The sequence below is a fragment of the Electrona antarctica genome (genome assembly GCF_951216825.1).
Source record: "Electrona antarctica genome assembly, chromosome: 9".
NCBI classification, from domain to species: domain Eukaryota; kingdom Metazoa; phylum Chordata; class Actinopteri; order Myctophiformes; family Myctophidae; genus Electrona; species Electrona antarctica.
In genome coordinates, this window is record NC_136790.1 from 54,761,297 (window position 1) to 54,777,441 (window position 16,145).

Below are 16,145 nucleotides of genomic sequence, written 5' to 3' on the forward strand. Positions count from 1 at the left end.
TATGGTGATACAATAGCAGGGTTTTTCCTATTAGCATGGGTGGGAGGTGCAGGCAGCAGTTTGCAACCTGCCGGTTGGTTACCTATACATCAATTGTGCTGCCCTGTTGAGCACAGAGCCATTGAGAGCTGTCTGACAATGGGCCTGGTTGAGCACAGAGCCATTGTTGACGGGCATATCTTTTGGTTCGTAAGCTAGTTCTGTACAAATTAATGGATTCATTAATTCAACAAATGTTATACATTCAAGCGAATAAATGTGCCTCTTCGTGCCATTTTAATACATGTTAATGACTTTTAGAAGATTTAGAACACTTTCCTGCAGGGGTCTTTATGTATGTAATGTGTGGTTTTAGATTTTAGCAGTGTTCATGATGTCATGGACACTGGGCTCACTTCCTTCCTGGACTACAATTCCCATAATGCTTTGGTGCAGTGCTCCTCTTTGTGGATAGGGGGACGGCTGTCTTACTGAGACAACATGTAGTCCAGGAAGTAAGTGAGCCTTCTAAAGGTCTTTAACATATATTATTTTGCAAAAAAGTGTCCCTTTAATGCTTTCCCTCAACCTCTTGGTCTCTCTGTCTCTCTCTCTCTCTCTCTCTCTCTCTGTCTCTGTCTCTGTCTCTGTCTCTGTCTCTGTCTCTGTCTCTCTCACTCTGTTGCTGATCGAGCTCTGGTCTGACATCACACAACTGTTGACTACTGACGCTGTTTTGCAAGTACATCACTGAGTAAATGAAGAACAATACACACACATATTCCTCACTCTTTAACTGGCCATGTTCCAGTGTCAGGTTGATGTAGGAGGCGGTTAGCTGATCTCTCTCCAGGGTCAGGTTGTTGTAGGAGGCGGTTAGCTGATCTCTCTCCAGGGTCAGGTTGTTGTAGGAGGCGTTTAGCTGATCTCTCTCCAGGGTCACTTTGGCGTGGTCAGTCTCCCCCATCAGGGTCAACTGGTTAATGACTGAATGATCTGCAAAGGACAAATATGATGGTGATGAACACAGTTGTTACCGCTGTTCATGATGAGGTCAAACATTTATTCACTATACGTTGCACATGCATGAGATATGATTCATAAAACTCACACTACAGTCAATGAGAATTAGAATGAATATAGCTGCAAGCAGCGATAAGGCGGGACCAAGAAAGAAAACGATACGCAATAAGAACAATATGCACAAATAAGAGTGACAAGCTGAGTTGTCGGTACCCGGATTCGAACCAACAACCTTGTGGTCCGAAGGAGAGAGCTCTACTGACTGAGCTACACAGAGACACTCAGTGACTACAATGTAAACAGGAAAATCATTCAGTGTGTTTGATAACAATTGTGTGTCCTCGTTTTGGGAATGTCATTATCCATTACTACAGTGTGTTTGCTGTTCATGTTTTCACGTACAAAGTTATCTTCAACTGGGATTTCAGATAATGGTCCATATATTGTGTGTAGGACGTTTCACGCAAATTGCTCAAAAATCCAGGCAGAAAATCAGGTATGAGCATTTTTCAAACTGCTCAAAATGGTGGAAAATCTGAGGGCGGAGCTTACTTGTCAAAGTGACAGATGTGTTCCCCCTGAGTCAAGGAACATGTGGAAACAAGTGCCATGACTTTTGGCCAAACGAGGCATGAGTTAAGCCTGTTCAAAGGTTTCATTTTCAAAAAATTGCTTTAGCGCCCCCCTTTGGCCAATTGGAGTAAGACTGCTTTCAGTGCTATTTGGCATGACCCTCTACCATACTGTAAAGTGTAATAAGACTGGTTACAGGCCTATTTGGCATGACCCTCTACCATACTGTAAAGTGTAATAAGCAAATTACGCTTCATGTAGGTATTAGGTGCAGAAGAAGTAGTTTCACAAAACAGTAATTTTCATTGGCTCATTTCATTTTTTCACTTAACAAAAATGTGCTACGATTATTTGTCCGTATAGGTCCAAAGTTCACGTGTACAAGTTTTCGTGCATTTTGATCAAAGATCCTGGGAGCAGATACATTTTAACTGTTTATCCTATAATTCAAAATGGCGGGTGATCTAAAGGTCAGAGGTCAAAAGTCAGAACACGAAAGTTGTTCGGCATGAGGAGACACATATGTGTATCAAAGTGTCATTGCCGACGGTCAAATGGTTCATGAGATATGCACGTTCAAAGTTTGCATTTTCAATTGAGCGCTATAGCGCCACCATTTGGCCAATCGTCATGGGCTTCGCATAGTCAGCGTTTGGCATGGCCCTCTACCAGATTACCACGTTTCGCGAAAACCGACTGCACGGTTCAGCCAGAACAGCTATTTTTGGCGGAAGAAGGAGGAGAAGAAGAAGGAGAAGAAAAATAAACACAAAAGCAATAAGTGACCAAAGTCACTTCGTGACTTCTTGGTCCCTTAATAAACACAAAAACAATAAGTGACCAAAGTCACTTTGTGACTTCTTGGTCCCTTAAAAATAAGTGAAATCAAGTTTTTGGTTAATACTGGGGTAACCTTTATAGCTGTCACATCTACAAAATGTCAGGCAACAAACTCCCTGAGTGAGTGATGTGGTAGTTTAGCGACATGGAATACTCACAATGCACGACCAGGCCTATGATCACACCCAGCAGCACGAGAGACAGCACCCCCGGACACACAGAAACCACTCCGAGAGGCCTTCTCTCTGCTTTAGAGTGCTGTCCTGAAACAGAAAGTAAGTATTTTTTCCCCCGATTTTGTAGGCCTCAAGATCAGGTAGATTATAGTTATAGTCACCATGTACACAGTTTTTCAATGTACAAATATTTATTTCCATTTTTTTTTTTTTTTTTTTTTTTTTTTTTACATAATAGGTAGTTAAACAACTAGTCGACTAGTAAACTAGGCAACTAGTCAACTAGTAAAAATTACTAGAAGTGAATGCCCTAGCGCATACCCTCTATAGTACAATAAAGTATTTTTCCCTGCACTTTGAAGAAGAGAAATCCCCGTGACAACTTTATCAAACTCACCCTGAGTCTGTCTTCCGGCTGCGTTGTCCCTCATGATGTCCTCCTGTGGTCCAGGGACGACATCCAAGCTCTCGTAGATGTCCACCACTCTCTCCTCCAACTGTCCTCTGTCCTCGGTGTCCCCGCTCTGTCCAGCTCTCTCTCCATCACTCTCTCTCACCTTCTTTGTGAAGTTTGGCTTGGAATAAATAACTTCAGACATCTTACGAGGACGAGAGGCTTGAACAGTAACCGACTACAAATAGTATTATGTTGTATATTCTTCTTCTGTATAGTGATTATATACAAATAATTACGATTACTATAAGCGTATTGGTTTTACAAAATATGATCATGTCTGTCTGTGTCTGCTTGGCATGATAGTGTACAAATAAGGAAGTGCCGGTACTAAAGGAAACACACACACGCACGCGAGCACACACACGCACGCACGCACGCGCGCACGCACGCACGCACGCACACGCACACACACGCACGCGAGCACACACACACACGCACACACACACACACACACACACACACACACAGACTTTCAACAGTGACTGGATGGATTTTTTAACTTTTAGTTGGTTCCTTAATGTTCAGCTGCTAGCTAGCTATCCTTCACCTCGAATCACCTCTTGTCATTTTTATTTTTGACCACATTTTAGGTACTAAAGGAAACACACACACGCACGCGAGCACGCACGCACGCACGCACGCACGCACGCACGCACGCACGCACGCACGCACACACGCACGCACGCACGCACGCACGCACGCACGCACGCACGCACACACACACACACACACACACACACACACACACACACACACACACACAATGACTTTCAACAGTGACTGGATGGATTTGTCAACTTTTAGTTGGTTCCTTAATGTTCAGCTGCTAGCTAGCTATCCTTCACCTCGAATCACCTCTGTCATTTTTTTTTTGACCAAATTTGTGGAACGTTGTGCGGTGATAAACACATGGAGAATGTCTGAAGAATGATAACTGAAAAGCGGCTGACTAAAGTATTCAAATGGCAGGGAATTCAGCAGGCGTAGGCTGTGGGCAATCAAGTGGCTCAGGCAGGCAGAGCCTGGAAATTGCATCACTTTGTGCTGCGCTATTTGTATGAAATGCAGTGCAAAGTGCTTTACAGAGCAATAGAGAGAGATCAAAACGAAAAGCTAAGGCATAAAACAACAGTAAAATATATACTGTATAACAAAAATCACACCCGTGTGAACTGAGTGGTGTAAGGTCTTATATAGCCTGATCAGCTGTGGTCTGACGTAATGTCTGACGTAATGAAATCACACCCGGGTGAACTGGGTGACCGCAGCAACCATGCTAATTTTTTTGCGCACAGACAGACAGACAGACAGACTAACAAAGCCAGTTGTAGGAGTGGTTTACACCACTCAACAAGGATTTTAAAAGCTCAACTAAAAGCAAGAGTGTAGAATATAGGTCTTGATCTGTGCTTTAAAAATGCCTACAGAGGCTAGTGGGAGTTTGTTTCACGCCGTCGGCCCGTAGAAGCAAAAAGCGTTTTCTTTGTTGCCATATTTTTAGGCACAGCGAGCAGGCCAACAGTAGAGGACCTGAGGGGGCGGTTTGGGACATATCTAGGCAGTCAGTCATGTAGGTAGGAAGGTTTGGGACATATCTAGGCAGTCAGTCATGTAGGTAGGAAGGTTTGGGACATATCTAGGCAGTCAGTCGTGTAGGTAGGAAGGTTTGGGACATATCTAGTCAGTCAGTCATGTAGGTAGGAAGGTTTGGGACATATCTAGGTGGTCAGTCATGTAGGTAGGAAGGTTTGGGACATATCTAGGCAGACAGTCATGTAGGTAGGAAGGTTTGGGACATATCTAGGCGGTCAGTCATGTAGGTAGGAAGGTTTGGGACATATCTAGGCGGTCAGTCAGTCATGTAGGTAGGAAGGTTTGGGACATATCTAGGCAGTCAGTCATGTAGGTAGGAAGGTTTGGGACATATCTAGGCAGTCAGTCATGTAGGTAGGAAGGTTTGGGACATATCTAGGCGGTCAGTCATGTAGGTAGGAAGGTTTGGGACATATCTAGGCAGTCAGTCATGTAGGTAGGAAGGTTTGGGACATATCTAGACAGTCAGTCATGTAGGTAGGAAGGTTTGGGACATATCTAGACAGTCAGTCATGTAGGTAGGAAGGTTTGGGACATATCTAGGCAGTCAGTCATGTAGGTAGGAAGGTTTGGGACATATCTAGGCGGTCAGTCATGTAGGTAGGAAGGTTTGGGACATATCTAGGAAGTCAGTCATGTAGGTAGGAAGGTTTGGGACATATCTAGGCAGTCAGTCATGTAGGTAGGAAGGTTTGGGACATATCTAGACAGTCATGTAGGTAGGAAGGTTTGGGACATATAGACAGTCATGTATGTAGGAAGGTTTGGGACATATCTAGGCGGTCAGTCATGTAGGTAGGAAGGTTTGGGACATATCTAGGCGGTCAGTCATGTAGGTAGGAAGGTTTGGGACATATCTAGGTGGTCAGTCATGTAGGTAGGAAGGTTTGGGACATATCTAGGTGGTCAGTCATGTAGGTAGGAAGGTTTGGGACATATCTAGGCGGTCAGTCATGTAGGTAGGAAGGTTTGGGACATATCTAGACAGTCAGTCATGTAGGTAGGAAGGTTTGGGACATATCTAGGCAGTCAGTCATGTAGGTAGGAAGTAGCATGGCTAATAAGACAGACTCAAATCACACTGTCGTGTGGTATTTGAGTCTGGAGATGCTGTGTATGGATCTTGTTTCCCGGGGGGCGGGTTCAAACATTTTCTCTTTGACGCAATTGGTCAGAGCTACTGTCAGTCAAAGGTCTCAAGCATGGAACGTCAATGTACCAAAGCCCGCCCATATTGCATACCGTGTCCCGATTGGCCACACCAGTTATCTGGTGTAGGAAATGGGCGTACAATTGAGCCTCTCCAGACCATAATCCGCCGGCAGGCAATTTTTTTTTTGCCAACGGCTGATTCGGTCTGGCTTATTAGCCATGCTAGATAGGAAGGTGCGAGACCATTAAGATCTTTACAGTATATGAACACGTACAATAATTGAGCAGTTGAGATGAATAATCACATCATATCAAAGTCCATACTAATTATCCATAATGTATACATCATGCATACTGTTTCCCATACATACACAATAGGTCGGGACCCATGTTTGGGTTGCGGACCAATTTGTATGGGTATTAGCGACTATACTGACCTGACGAAGATCTGTCAAGATCGAAACGTTGTCATTTATTTATTCAATAAAGTAATTCTTTACCAAAATAATGGTGTGCGGGCCCTACCTCCTTCCATAATTGCCTTATTGGCCCTGCAACGCGTCGCAGCGCGACGCGTTGTGAGCTTGTAGATCTGCTATTTTGGGCCAAAAGTGCCCTTTTACGGGATTTCAGCCCCTGCCTCTCTAACACTCTCTGCACGTGCCGGATACTTACAGAGTATTATCATGTACTTAGAGTATTATCATGTACTTAGAGTATTATCATGTACTTAGAGTATTATCATGTACTTAGAGTATTATCATGTACTTAGAGTATTATCATGTACTTAGAGTATTATCATGTACTTAAAGAGTATTATCATGTACTTACAGAGTATTATCATGTACTTACAGAGTATTATCATGTACTTACAGAGTATTATCATGTACTTACAGTATTATTAATGACAAAGAGTTGAATAATGCTTTATTGCCGAGAAAAGCTTTATTAAATGATTTTCCTGCTCAGTGTACAAGATAATAAAACGTGGCTTATACAATAATACAGCATAAATAGTCACAATATTGCACTTAACCTTAATAATAACGTATACAGGGTTAAGCCCTGTATATGTTATTATTTGACAGGGGTGCCTCAGGGCTCTATCCACACGTTTCCATGCCCTTGCGTGAACGTTGGGCATCAGGGCCGTGCAGAGAGCACTGAGGGGGGCAGAAGATGGCACATGTGCGTGCGCGCAGCGTGCCGGTCCTGAGCAATCTGGTGCCCCAGGCAGGATTTTCCGCGGTGCTGGGGAGGACACTGGGGAGGCACTGGGGGGACATTGGGCACTGGGGAGACACTGGGGAGGCACTGGGGGGACACTGGGCACTGGGGAGACACTGGGCACTGGGGAGACACTGGGGAGGCACTGGGGAGGTACTGGGGAGGAACTGGGGAGACACTGGGGAGGCACTGGGGGGACACTGGACACTGGGGAGGCACTGGGGGGACACTGGGCACTGGGGAGACACTGGGGAGGCACTGGGGGGACACTGGGGAGACACTGGGGAGGCACTGGGGGGGCGCTGGGGAGGTACTGGGGAGGCACTGGGGAGACACTGGGGATGCACTGGGGGGACACTGGGCACTGGGGAGACACTGGGGGGACACTGGGCACTGGGGAGACACTGGGGGGGCACTGGGGAGACACTGGGGAGGCACTGGGGAGTCACTAGGGAGGCCCTGGGCAGACATTGGGAAGGCACTGGGGAGACACTGGGGAAGCACTGGGCACTGCCCAGTGTCCCACTGGGCACTGGGGAGTCACTGGGGGGGCACTGGGGAGACACTGGGGAGGCACTGGGGAGGCACTGGGGAGTCACTAGGGAGGCCCTGGGCAGACATTGGGAAGGTACTGGGGAGGCACTGGGCGCCCCTCCCCCATGGCGCCCCAGGCGGCTGCATGCTCGGCCTGTAGGAAGGGCCGGGCCTGCGGCGAGTTTTGGGTTGATCTCTTTGTGCAGGTCAGCTTGTGCCATTTCACATCGGAAATGTTGTACATTGGATGGAGCAAAGATGTTCCACAATAGCATGGCCAGTGTCATTGGACAGTAAGATTACCATGCATGTAAACTTTCAAATGTAATATATGTAATATAAAGGGCCACGGAATGTTGGGCAGCTATTAAAAATAAACGACATTTTTTTTTCTCCCTACAAGCTCACATGCAGCGACACGTTGTGTGAGGTTGTAGGTCTGTGAACAATTGCATATTCATCTGGGGGTCCTGGACGTGAAAAGATGTGGAAACCACTGGTTTTAAACAATACTAGGATTTAGGAAGCAGTCCCACATAAGCAACTACACTTTAGAAACAACCGATAAGCAACTACACTTTAGAAATAAGCCCAAATCAGCAACACATTTTATAAGCTATATACTTTACAGAGAAAACAAGCCAAAAGTCGCTTATAATAAGCAGACATGGCAACACCGTGGCTGTGACACCTGGATCTCTGCATGGAGCAGATTAGGTGCTTCTCAATCTGGGAAGTTGGGAACCCATCGGCAAAAGAAAAACCCTCTATTGTTTGTCACCCTAACCCTAACCCTTAGGCTTCGTACACACATAAAGAACAACTGTGCTTTGCTCTGCCTGTGTTTCATGGCCGCCCCAATGCTTTTCCAATGGAAGTCACATGGTTTGACCAAACACTTGTGTTTGGTTGCCCCCGCTCCCCCCATCACACACAACTGTTTGGTCAAACCACGTGACTTCCATTGGAAAAGCATTGAGGCGGCCATGAAACACGGACAGCACAGAGCATGTTCGTTATATGTGTGTACGAAGCCTCAGGCCTCATTCACACGTACCAAACACCAATCAAGCAAATGTTTGGTCGTTTCTTTGGGCCACCACAATGCTTTTCCAATGGGAGTCACATGGTTTGATCAAACATTTGTGTTTGATGAGGGGGGAGGGGCAGAACACCACCAGCAATCAGCAATCAAACACAAATGTTTGGTCAAACCATGTGACTCCCATTGGAAAAGCATTGTGGTGGCCCAAAAAAACGACCAAACATTAAATGTTCAAACAAATTTTGTTTGATTGGTGTTTGGTATGTGTGAACTATATAGGCCTATATGACTATAGTGATTAGTAGGCCTATTGCAATCACCTGGATGGGTGAGTCGTGTAATTGCAGGCACATGCAAAGGCTAAAATATGTAATTTAGATAATAGCATATCTAGACATAATCAGCTTTATTGTCACATCAGTTAAAAAAGTCGGTGAAATTAGTTTTTGTGCATAGTTCATAGTTATACAGTAGTTTGATTGTACAGATATTCTGCTGTTATAGACATATGTTAGGTACTTAGTTTACTTATGATCCTTGATGACTATTTCTATGCATTTGATGATGTATTACAAGCCTAAGATTTAGACTCTCGTAGAGGTATTTTTCGAGAGCAGACGTCAGGATTGAAACATACCTCTACGAGAGTCTAAATCTAAGGCTAATGTATTACCTTGTGTCATTTTTACTTACTGTAAGTCGCTATGGATTTAAGAGCGTCTGTTAAATGCCTAAATTGTAAATTGTAGAGAACATTGTTTATACGATACTTCAATAATACAAAAAAGATTAAATACAAACAATAATACAGTACATTCTGACTACTGGATGCTACACAAATTAAAAGACTTTGATGAATTGTAGACCCTATTGGAAACAAGTGTAATGCTTAATTGGGTCGTCCACTCACAGTTAACAGCCTTTGTATTGAGTTTGTGCTTGAAATGTACTGTAATTCTGCAAACTGTTAATACATTTTTCAATCAATCAATCAATCAAACTCTTCAAAGGCAAACGTGGTTTTGTAAATCAGCCGTCTGTTTTCACCAATAACATTAGAAGCTAAGGTCCTATTTATTGACCAGTAGGTTCATAACAGCCCATAACAACTAAACATCTCCCCATGGTTTCCTCATATATAGTTATTATTACTAATAGTCAACCAACCACCACCAGTAGTTTAACTGGCAGCTTCATGAAGTGTCTTGTGTGTGTTCTCTTCTGTCAGGTGGGTGACTGTGACCCAGTGCCAGTTCTGTGTCTATGGAGTGTAGTTCTGTTCCGTGGCCAGTAGATGGTGGTGCCTCTCTCCTGTGGAAGGTCTGACAGCTCAGCTTCAACTTGGAGACAAGAGAGGAAAGAGGACGAGGTGATTAATGGAGATATAGAGGTGTGTGTTTATGTCATGACACATATAAAGTTCAATTCATTGTTAATTCATTTGAGTCATATTTAAAAGTCATTTATTGTGGTTAATATTAACTGGAGTTCAGATGTTCAGATGAATTGAATATGAAGGAACCCGATGGAAACAAGCCATAGTGCTTTCTTGGCTTAAATCCTCTTAGCAGACCTTGTATTGAACTGTACTTTCTTGTGCTCTTTTCTGCAAACTGTTAATAAGGTAATCAATCAATCAATCAATCAATCAATCAATCAATCAGAAGAGATATCATGTCAACAGCATTTTGTGAAATGAAAGCCTGCAGAGGGAAGTTTAAAAGTGACTTGACTAAAACAACACAGAATTAAATGTCATCATTGTACACATGGTTAGTGCTTTATTAATTAGCTCTGTTATGTCTGTCATGACAGGAAACAATATGTTTTCACATTTACCAACGCTAGAAGTTTGGTGGCTCTATAAGTGTCTGGTAACTGTGGAACAATGTTACGTTTAAATGTAAAGTTACCCACAGCTTCTCTGAATACAGAACACATACAGTACATGTATTGTAGTGTGCACTGCAGCCCCAGTGGGATGTAAAAGCCTGTATTGTGGCAGCGGTGGCCGAACGGATAGCGGAGCGGTCTTGATACCGGAAGGTCGCCAGTTCGAATCAGCGGTCCGACACGTTAAAATGACCACCGCTGAAGTGCCCTTGAACAAGGCATTGAACCACTACGATGAAATGTTCTATGAGCAGGGCCTGGCTGGAAACAAGTTCTTGAGCTTAGCCCAGATACCCTGGGTAAATATAGTAATCATTTCATTTAATTTCATTTACAGTAGGCCTAATCGACACGTGTCTCTTGTGAACGCATTGACAGCATCCAGACATTAAGATGTGAATATGAGTCTCACCCTCTCTGAGTTTCCATGTGAGGTAGACAGTCAGCTGTACCAGCAGGAGGCAGACAGACAGAAACAGCAACAGGACTAACAGACAGACAGGCAGAGAGCTGTCTGTCTGACTGTCTATCTGTCTGTAGAGCAGAGCCAGGTCAGCCCAGGGTCCACTCAGCACCTGCATGCTGTCCCTGGATGGAACATAGACATCATATTACAATAATAAGAATATCTCAAATGTATATGGCGCTTTGATACTATTGATGATACTATATGATATCTTTAATTTACACAATTTTGTCCCAAGTTGTGGGTGGGCATATACGATATTCTGTGTATGTATATCTATTATATGTAATATTTCTAGTTTAACTTAGTTATATTTACAGTTGTCGTCAGAGGTTTGACTTTACGTTACAGTGTGTTCAGATTGCTATCCGTAAAACTTTGTATATTATAAAATAATGAAATGTGACCACCAAAAACATCAGAATTCATGACAGGGTAATATTTTGCCCCAGCATTTCCAGTGGCATATCAGTAACTCTCTTTGACAAAGAGAGTTACATACAAAGTCAATGCAAGCGAGAATTGCGCGAACGGGCGCGACCTGATGCGGCACAAACGGGACGAACCGAGGCAAATATATATATTATATTCAGGTCCAATTCCTCATGGGGGCCGAGATCCCTGGTCCAATTCCAATTCCCCCACAGACTCTACGTCACTGCTCTTTGTACTTTTTGATCTGAGTCCTCCTTAATGTCTGATGCTGAGGTTTCTAGTCCCACTTGGTCCTGAGATCAGTGGAATTTTATAACAGTTTCAATGTCATGGTGACATTTATGAGTTGAGGTTAGTTTGGGTTAAGCGTAGATATAATGCACACTGCTAACCTGTTGTTGCTGGCCTACTGAGTGGCAAAAAACTACATTCCTGGCTTTGACAGCCCATACATACAAACAGACAAGTCCTAACTGATTGCATTAAACAACGTTAAACAATGTTAAACTCACTTTGCATGTTGCTTTTCCACTCGATTTGCCACTCGATGTGCCATTCACTTTAAGCATGTGCATACCCTCTATACCGGTATGAGAATGTATAAACACTCCATGTGCTCAAATTATTACATGAGCCATACAAACGCTAAAGAATGACATATAGCCTACTCACTGTATTGATGCATCCAAGTGTTCAGAATCTGAAGTGAAGTCACTGTAGATGAATGGACTGATGGACTGTAGTGTAGAATCCTTGCAAACGGTCCTACAAGCCAAGGTAGCCTATATATACACCTTTGTTATCCACACTTTGAATGGAGCTGAATTGAAATACTATGGAGAGAGACCATGCAGTCTAATGCACATGAAGACGTCTAGACTATACAGTACCTTTGCACTGCGGGAAAAGACAGCTCAAACTCCAGAAGTTGAATTTGACAACCTTGATTTAGCTGGAAACACAATCTTTACAAGCCTAGAGCACTTCCAGAAGTTCTGCCCCTCTCAAAAATGTTAGTTTGTCTGGGGAATTCAGACAAATACGGTAGGCTACCACTATTGACGAGGTGAACTTTGATCTGTTCAACTATAGTCAAACCTTGTGATTACTTGGAGGATTAGCAACTAGGCCCAGTACCCCAACTCCCCCCCACCCTCCTTCTCTCTCTCTCTCTCTCTCTCTCCCTCCCTCTCTCTCCCTCCCTCTCTCTCTCTCCCCCCCTCTCTCTCTCTCTCTCTCTCTCCCCCCCCCCCTCTCTCTCTCTCTCCCTCTCCCCCTCCCTCTCTCTCTCGCTCTCCCTCTCTCTCCCCCTCCCTCTCTCCCTCTCCCTCTCCCTCCCTCTCTCTCTCTCTATGAACTTTACCCTTTATTTGTACATTCTTCCCCAGGAAGATTAGCCGTCAACCAGCTAATGGGGATCCATTCAATAAACAATAATTAAATGATAAATAAATAAATCGCAAATAAGCATGTAAACAATTTTCATAACGCACAGCAGCAGAAGGAAACAGCAGTAGAGCTGCCTCATTGTTCATGAGACATGTGTGAAGTCTGGTTTTAGAGCAGAACTGTCTTCTCCCTAAAACTTCAAGTGAACTTTGATCTGCTCAAGTAGGCAAACTTTGTGATTAGAGGATTTGTGTGTGTGTGTGCGCGCGTGCGTGCGTGCATGTGCGTGTGTGCGGGCTCTCTCATATCTCCTCCAACTGTCCTCTGTCCTCAGTGTCCCCTCTCTGTCCTCTCTCTCCATCTCTCTCTCTCAAGTCTGGCATGGTGTAAATATGTGTCGACATCTTACAAGGATGAGAGGCTTGAACAGTAACGAGTGACTGTATATTCTATATTCTTGTATTGATTATCAATTTCAAAATAACTACTTTTTGTAGCACTTTGAGATTTATACGAATGTAAAGTGCATTATAAATACAAATCCATTATTATAATTATTGCGACCCGTAGGGTGAAAACCTGCATCTCCCGTCCCAGCGGCGTCAACTTTGGGAGTGCCTGAGGGCTTGGGCGCCCACTGAAAAGATAATAAGCCAAATAGCACCCACTGAGATTAAGGCTGAAGATCCTCTCCCCCTGGTCATTTTGTCACGTAGGCACACACCTTTACGGTGTTCACAGAACAGGTATTCAAATGCTAATACGGTGGCTTTGATCCAGTGACCGCACGGTTCATTCACACTCCGTCTCCTGCAGCAACACAACACTAACACAGTCAGCGGAGAGGCTGCTGTCTGTGTACCGTCGGCCCGTCTGTAAAGAGCCATGACTTGAGACTTGACAAACAGAGCCATCTCAGCCAAAATATCCCAAAACAATGTCCGGGGAACTGTTCCTTTTCCTCAGACTACTTTTACTTTAATTAAAAGGTAAGATGCAGTGGCTGTAATTGGGTCAAGGATCTTGCTTTCGTGAGCAATGGTGTACGAGATTGGTAATAAATTGGTCAAATCACGACATTGTTAGACCATCTGGGGGAAATAAATAACAAGATGCTGAAACAATGTAATGTGTCCGTTAATTGTTGTGAACTGAAAGCGTGCACCACTGTATTTATTAGCAAACTGTAAATTATAAAGTACCAAAAAAATGTTTTTTTCCCCCGCTGCGGCGGGGGGGGGGGGGGGGGGGGGGGGGGGGGAGGGCAGGGAGGCGGGGCGGGGGGCACCCACTGCCGTTAGAGGAACCTGCCGCCCCTGTCCCATCCTTCAGTTCGTCACCCACGCCTCCATATATGGTCACGCCTCGTGATAACACCGTGACGTGGGATTACTGTGTAAACAGTTACAACGGCGGATGTGGCGTATTGTAGCGGACCCAGCTGGCAATAAGGAGTTGGAGCTCGACTGATGCATTTTACCATTTTATTGTAAACTGTCACCGTGAAAACCGAAAGAAAAACATATAATACATATATCAAAGATCAATAAACATTGCATGAATAACTTCACATATCAATACATCAGGAGTTTCATATATATAACTAATCACATTTATGCATTGCACAGTCCCCATTATATAGCATACATTTATAATTAATACCCGCCATGGCAGCCCGCCATAATACACATTACACAATAGATCGAGACAATACAACTCGATAACAATTATAACATCTAGTGAAGTGAACAACAATACAGTGAAAACATCCAAACAAATACCTTTTTCCCCCCTTCCAGCTAGGCGCTAAATCATTGAGATTGAACCAGTTCTTTCTCTCAAGGTCCGTTCTTGTGTTCTCTAGAAGTTACATGACAAGTTCTCCATTGTCCATGTCCATGGGGATCGCACCAAACATGTCATGTTTGTGCGATTCCCCGTACCGTCCGTCCATCCATGCCAAACAATTCCTCCCTGTGCATGCTAAACTGGATTTAAATAGCCCTCTCTTGTGACAGCCGGAAGGAGCTGACTTCCGCTTCCGGCCAGGCGCTTCAAAATAAAAGTTTAGCCTTCTCTGGGTCTGTTACACTCCCACCAATAATACAGTGATTTTAAAATCCTTTACACAAAGTTTAAAAATTACAATTTTTTTTCCATCAAGAAATCATGTAACCCCAGGCACATTTAAAACTCTTACAATCGGTAGCAATCAGTATTGTTTTCGTCGACTAAAACTAAACAAAAAATGTTCGTCGACTACCTTTTTTCACTGACAAAAAATAAATAGAAACTAAATAAAAACTAAGCTATGATGACTAAAACTAAGACTAAATATACTGACAATTTCGTCAACAAATAAAAACTAGACTAAAATGTTAGGAAGGGACTAGTGGACAAGAGATCCAGTATAAGTCATTTTACACTTGGTTGCATGCTGAAAATAGCCGAAAATAGCCGATACAAGCTCACAACGCGTCGCAGCGCGACGCGTTGTGAGCTTGTAGATCGGCTAGTGTAAAAACAGTCATTACGACGGGATCAAGCCCGGCCAAAATACATTTTAGTCGACTAAATCAACCGTAGATTTAGTCGACTAAAATTTCATGACATTTAGTCGACTAAAACTAGACTAACACTAAAACATTCCAGGTGACTAAAATGTGATTAAAACTAAGTGAAAACTATTCAAAAGACTATGACTAAAACTAAAATCAAATTGTGCTGCCAAAATCAACACTGGTAGCAATGACCTGTGCCATCCTTCTCCCACCATGAGTCGTCCTCCCACCTTGGGCAGGGATGCCAGTGTTTCACCTGGTTGTCCTCGTCGCAGTGGCACTCCTATAGAGCGTCGCAGTCCCACCCCCTACCAGGGACCAGGAAATGATTCTCCGTTCATTTTCCTCATAGACATTTCAGAAAGTATTTATTTAAAGACGTTTACGCCACGGACAAAGCCAACTCGAGTCGTGACAAATCATGACAACAAACACAATTTTTTGGCCCGAACAAATAATTAGAAAGAAGGAAAAAACGGCAGGTTACAACACTTTTTTTGTTGTTTTTCTTCTATGTAATTATTTGTTTGGTCCAAATTATTGTGTGTGTTGTCATGATTTGTCACGACTCGAGTTGGCTTCGTACGACGCTTAAAAGGTCTTTAAATAAATACTTTACGAAATGTCTATGGGAAAAATGCATTGGGTTTCATTTCCTGGTCCAGGGTAGGAGGCGGGACTGTGACGCTCTATAGGACACAGTTCCACTTCCACTGCAGCTGAGGAGTCTTCCTTGGCAGCCACCTTGTAAGCCACTGCATGAAGCTCGGCCCCTCTGACCTGTAGATCACCAGCTCCCTGA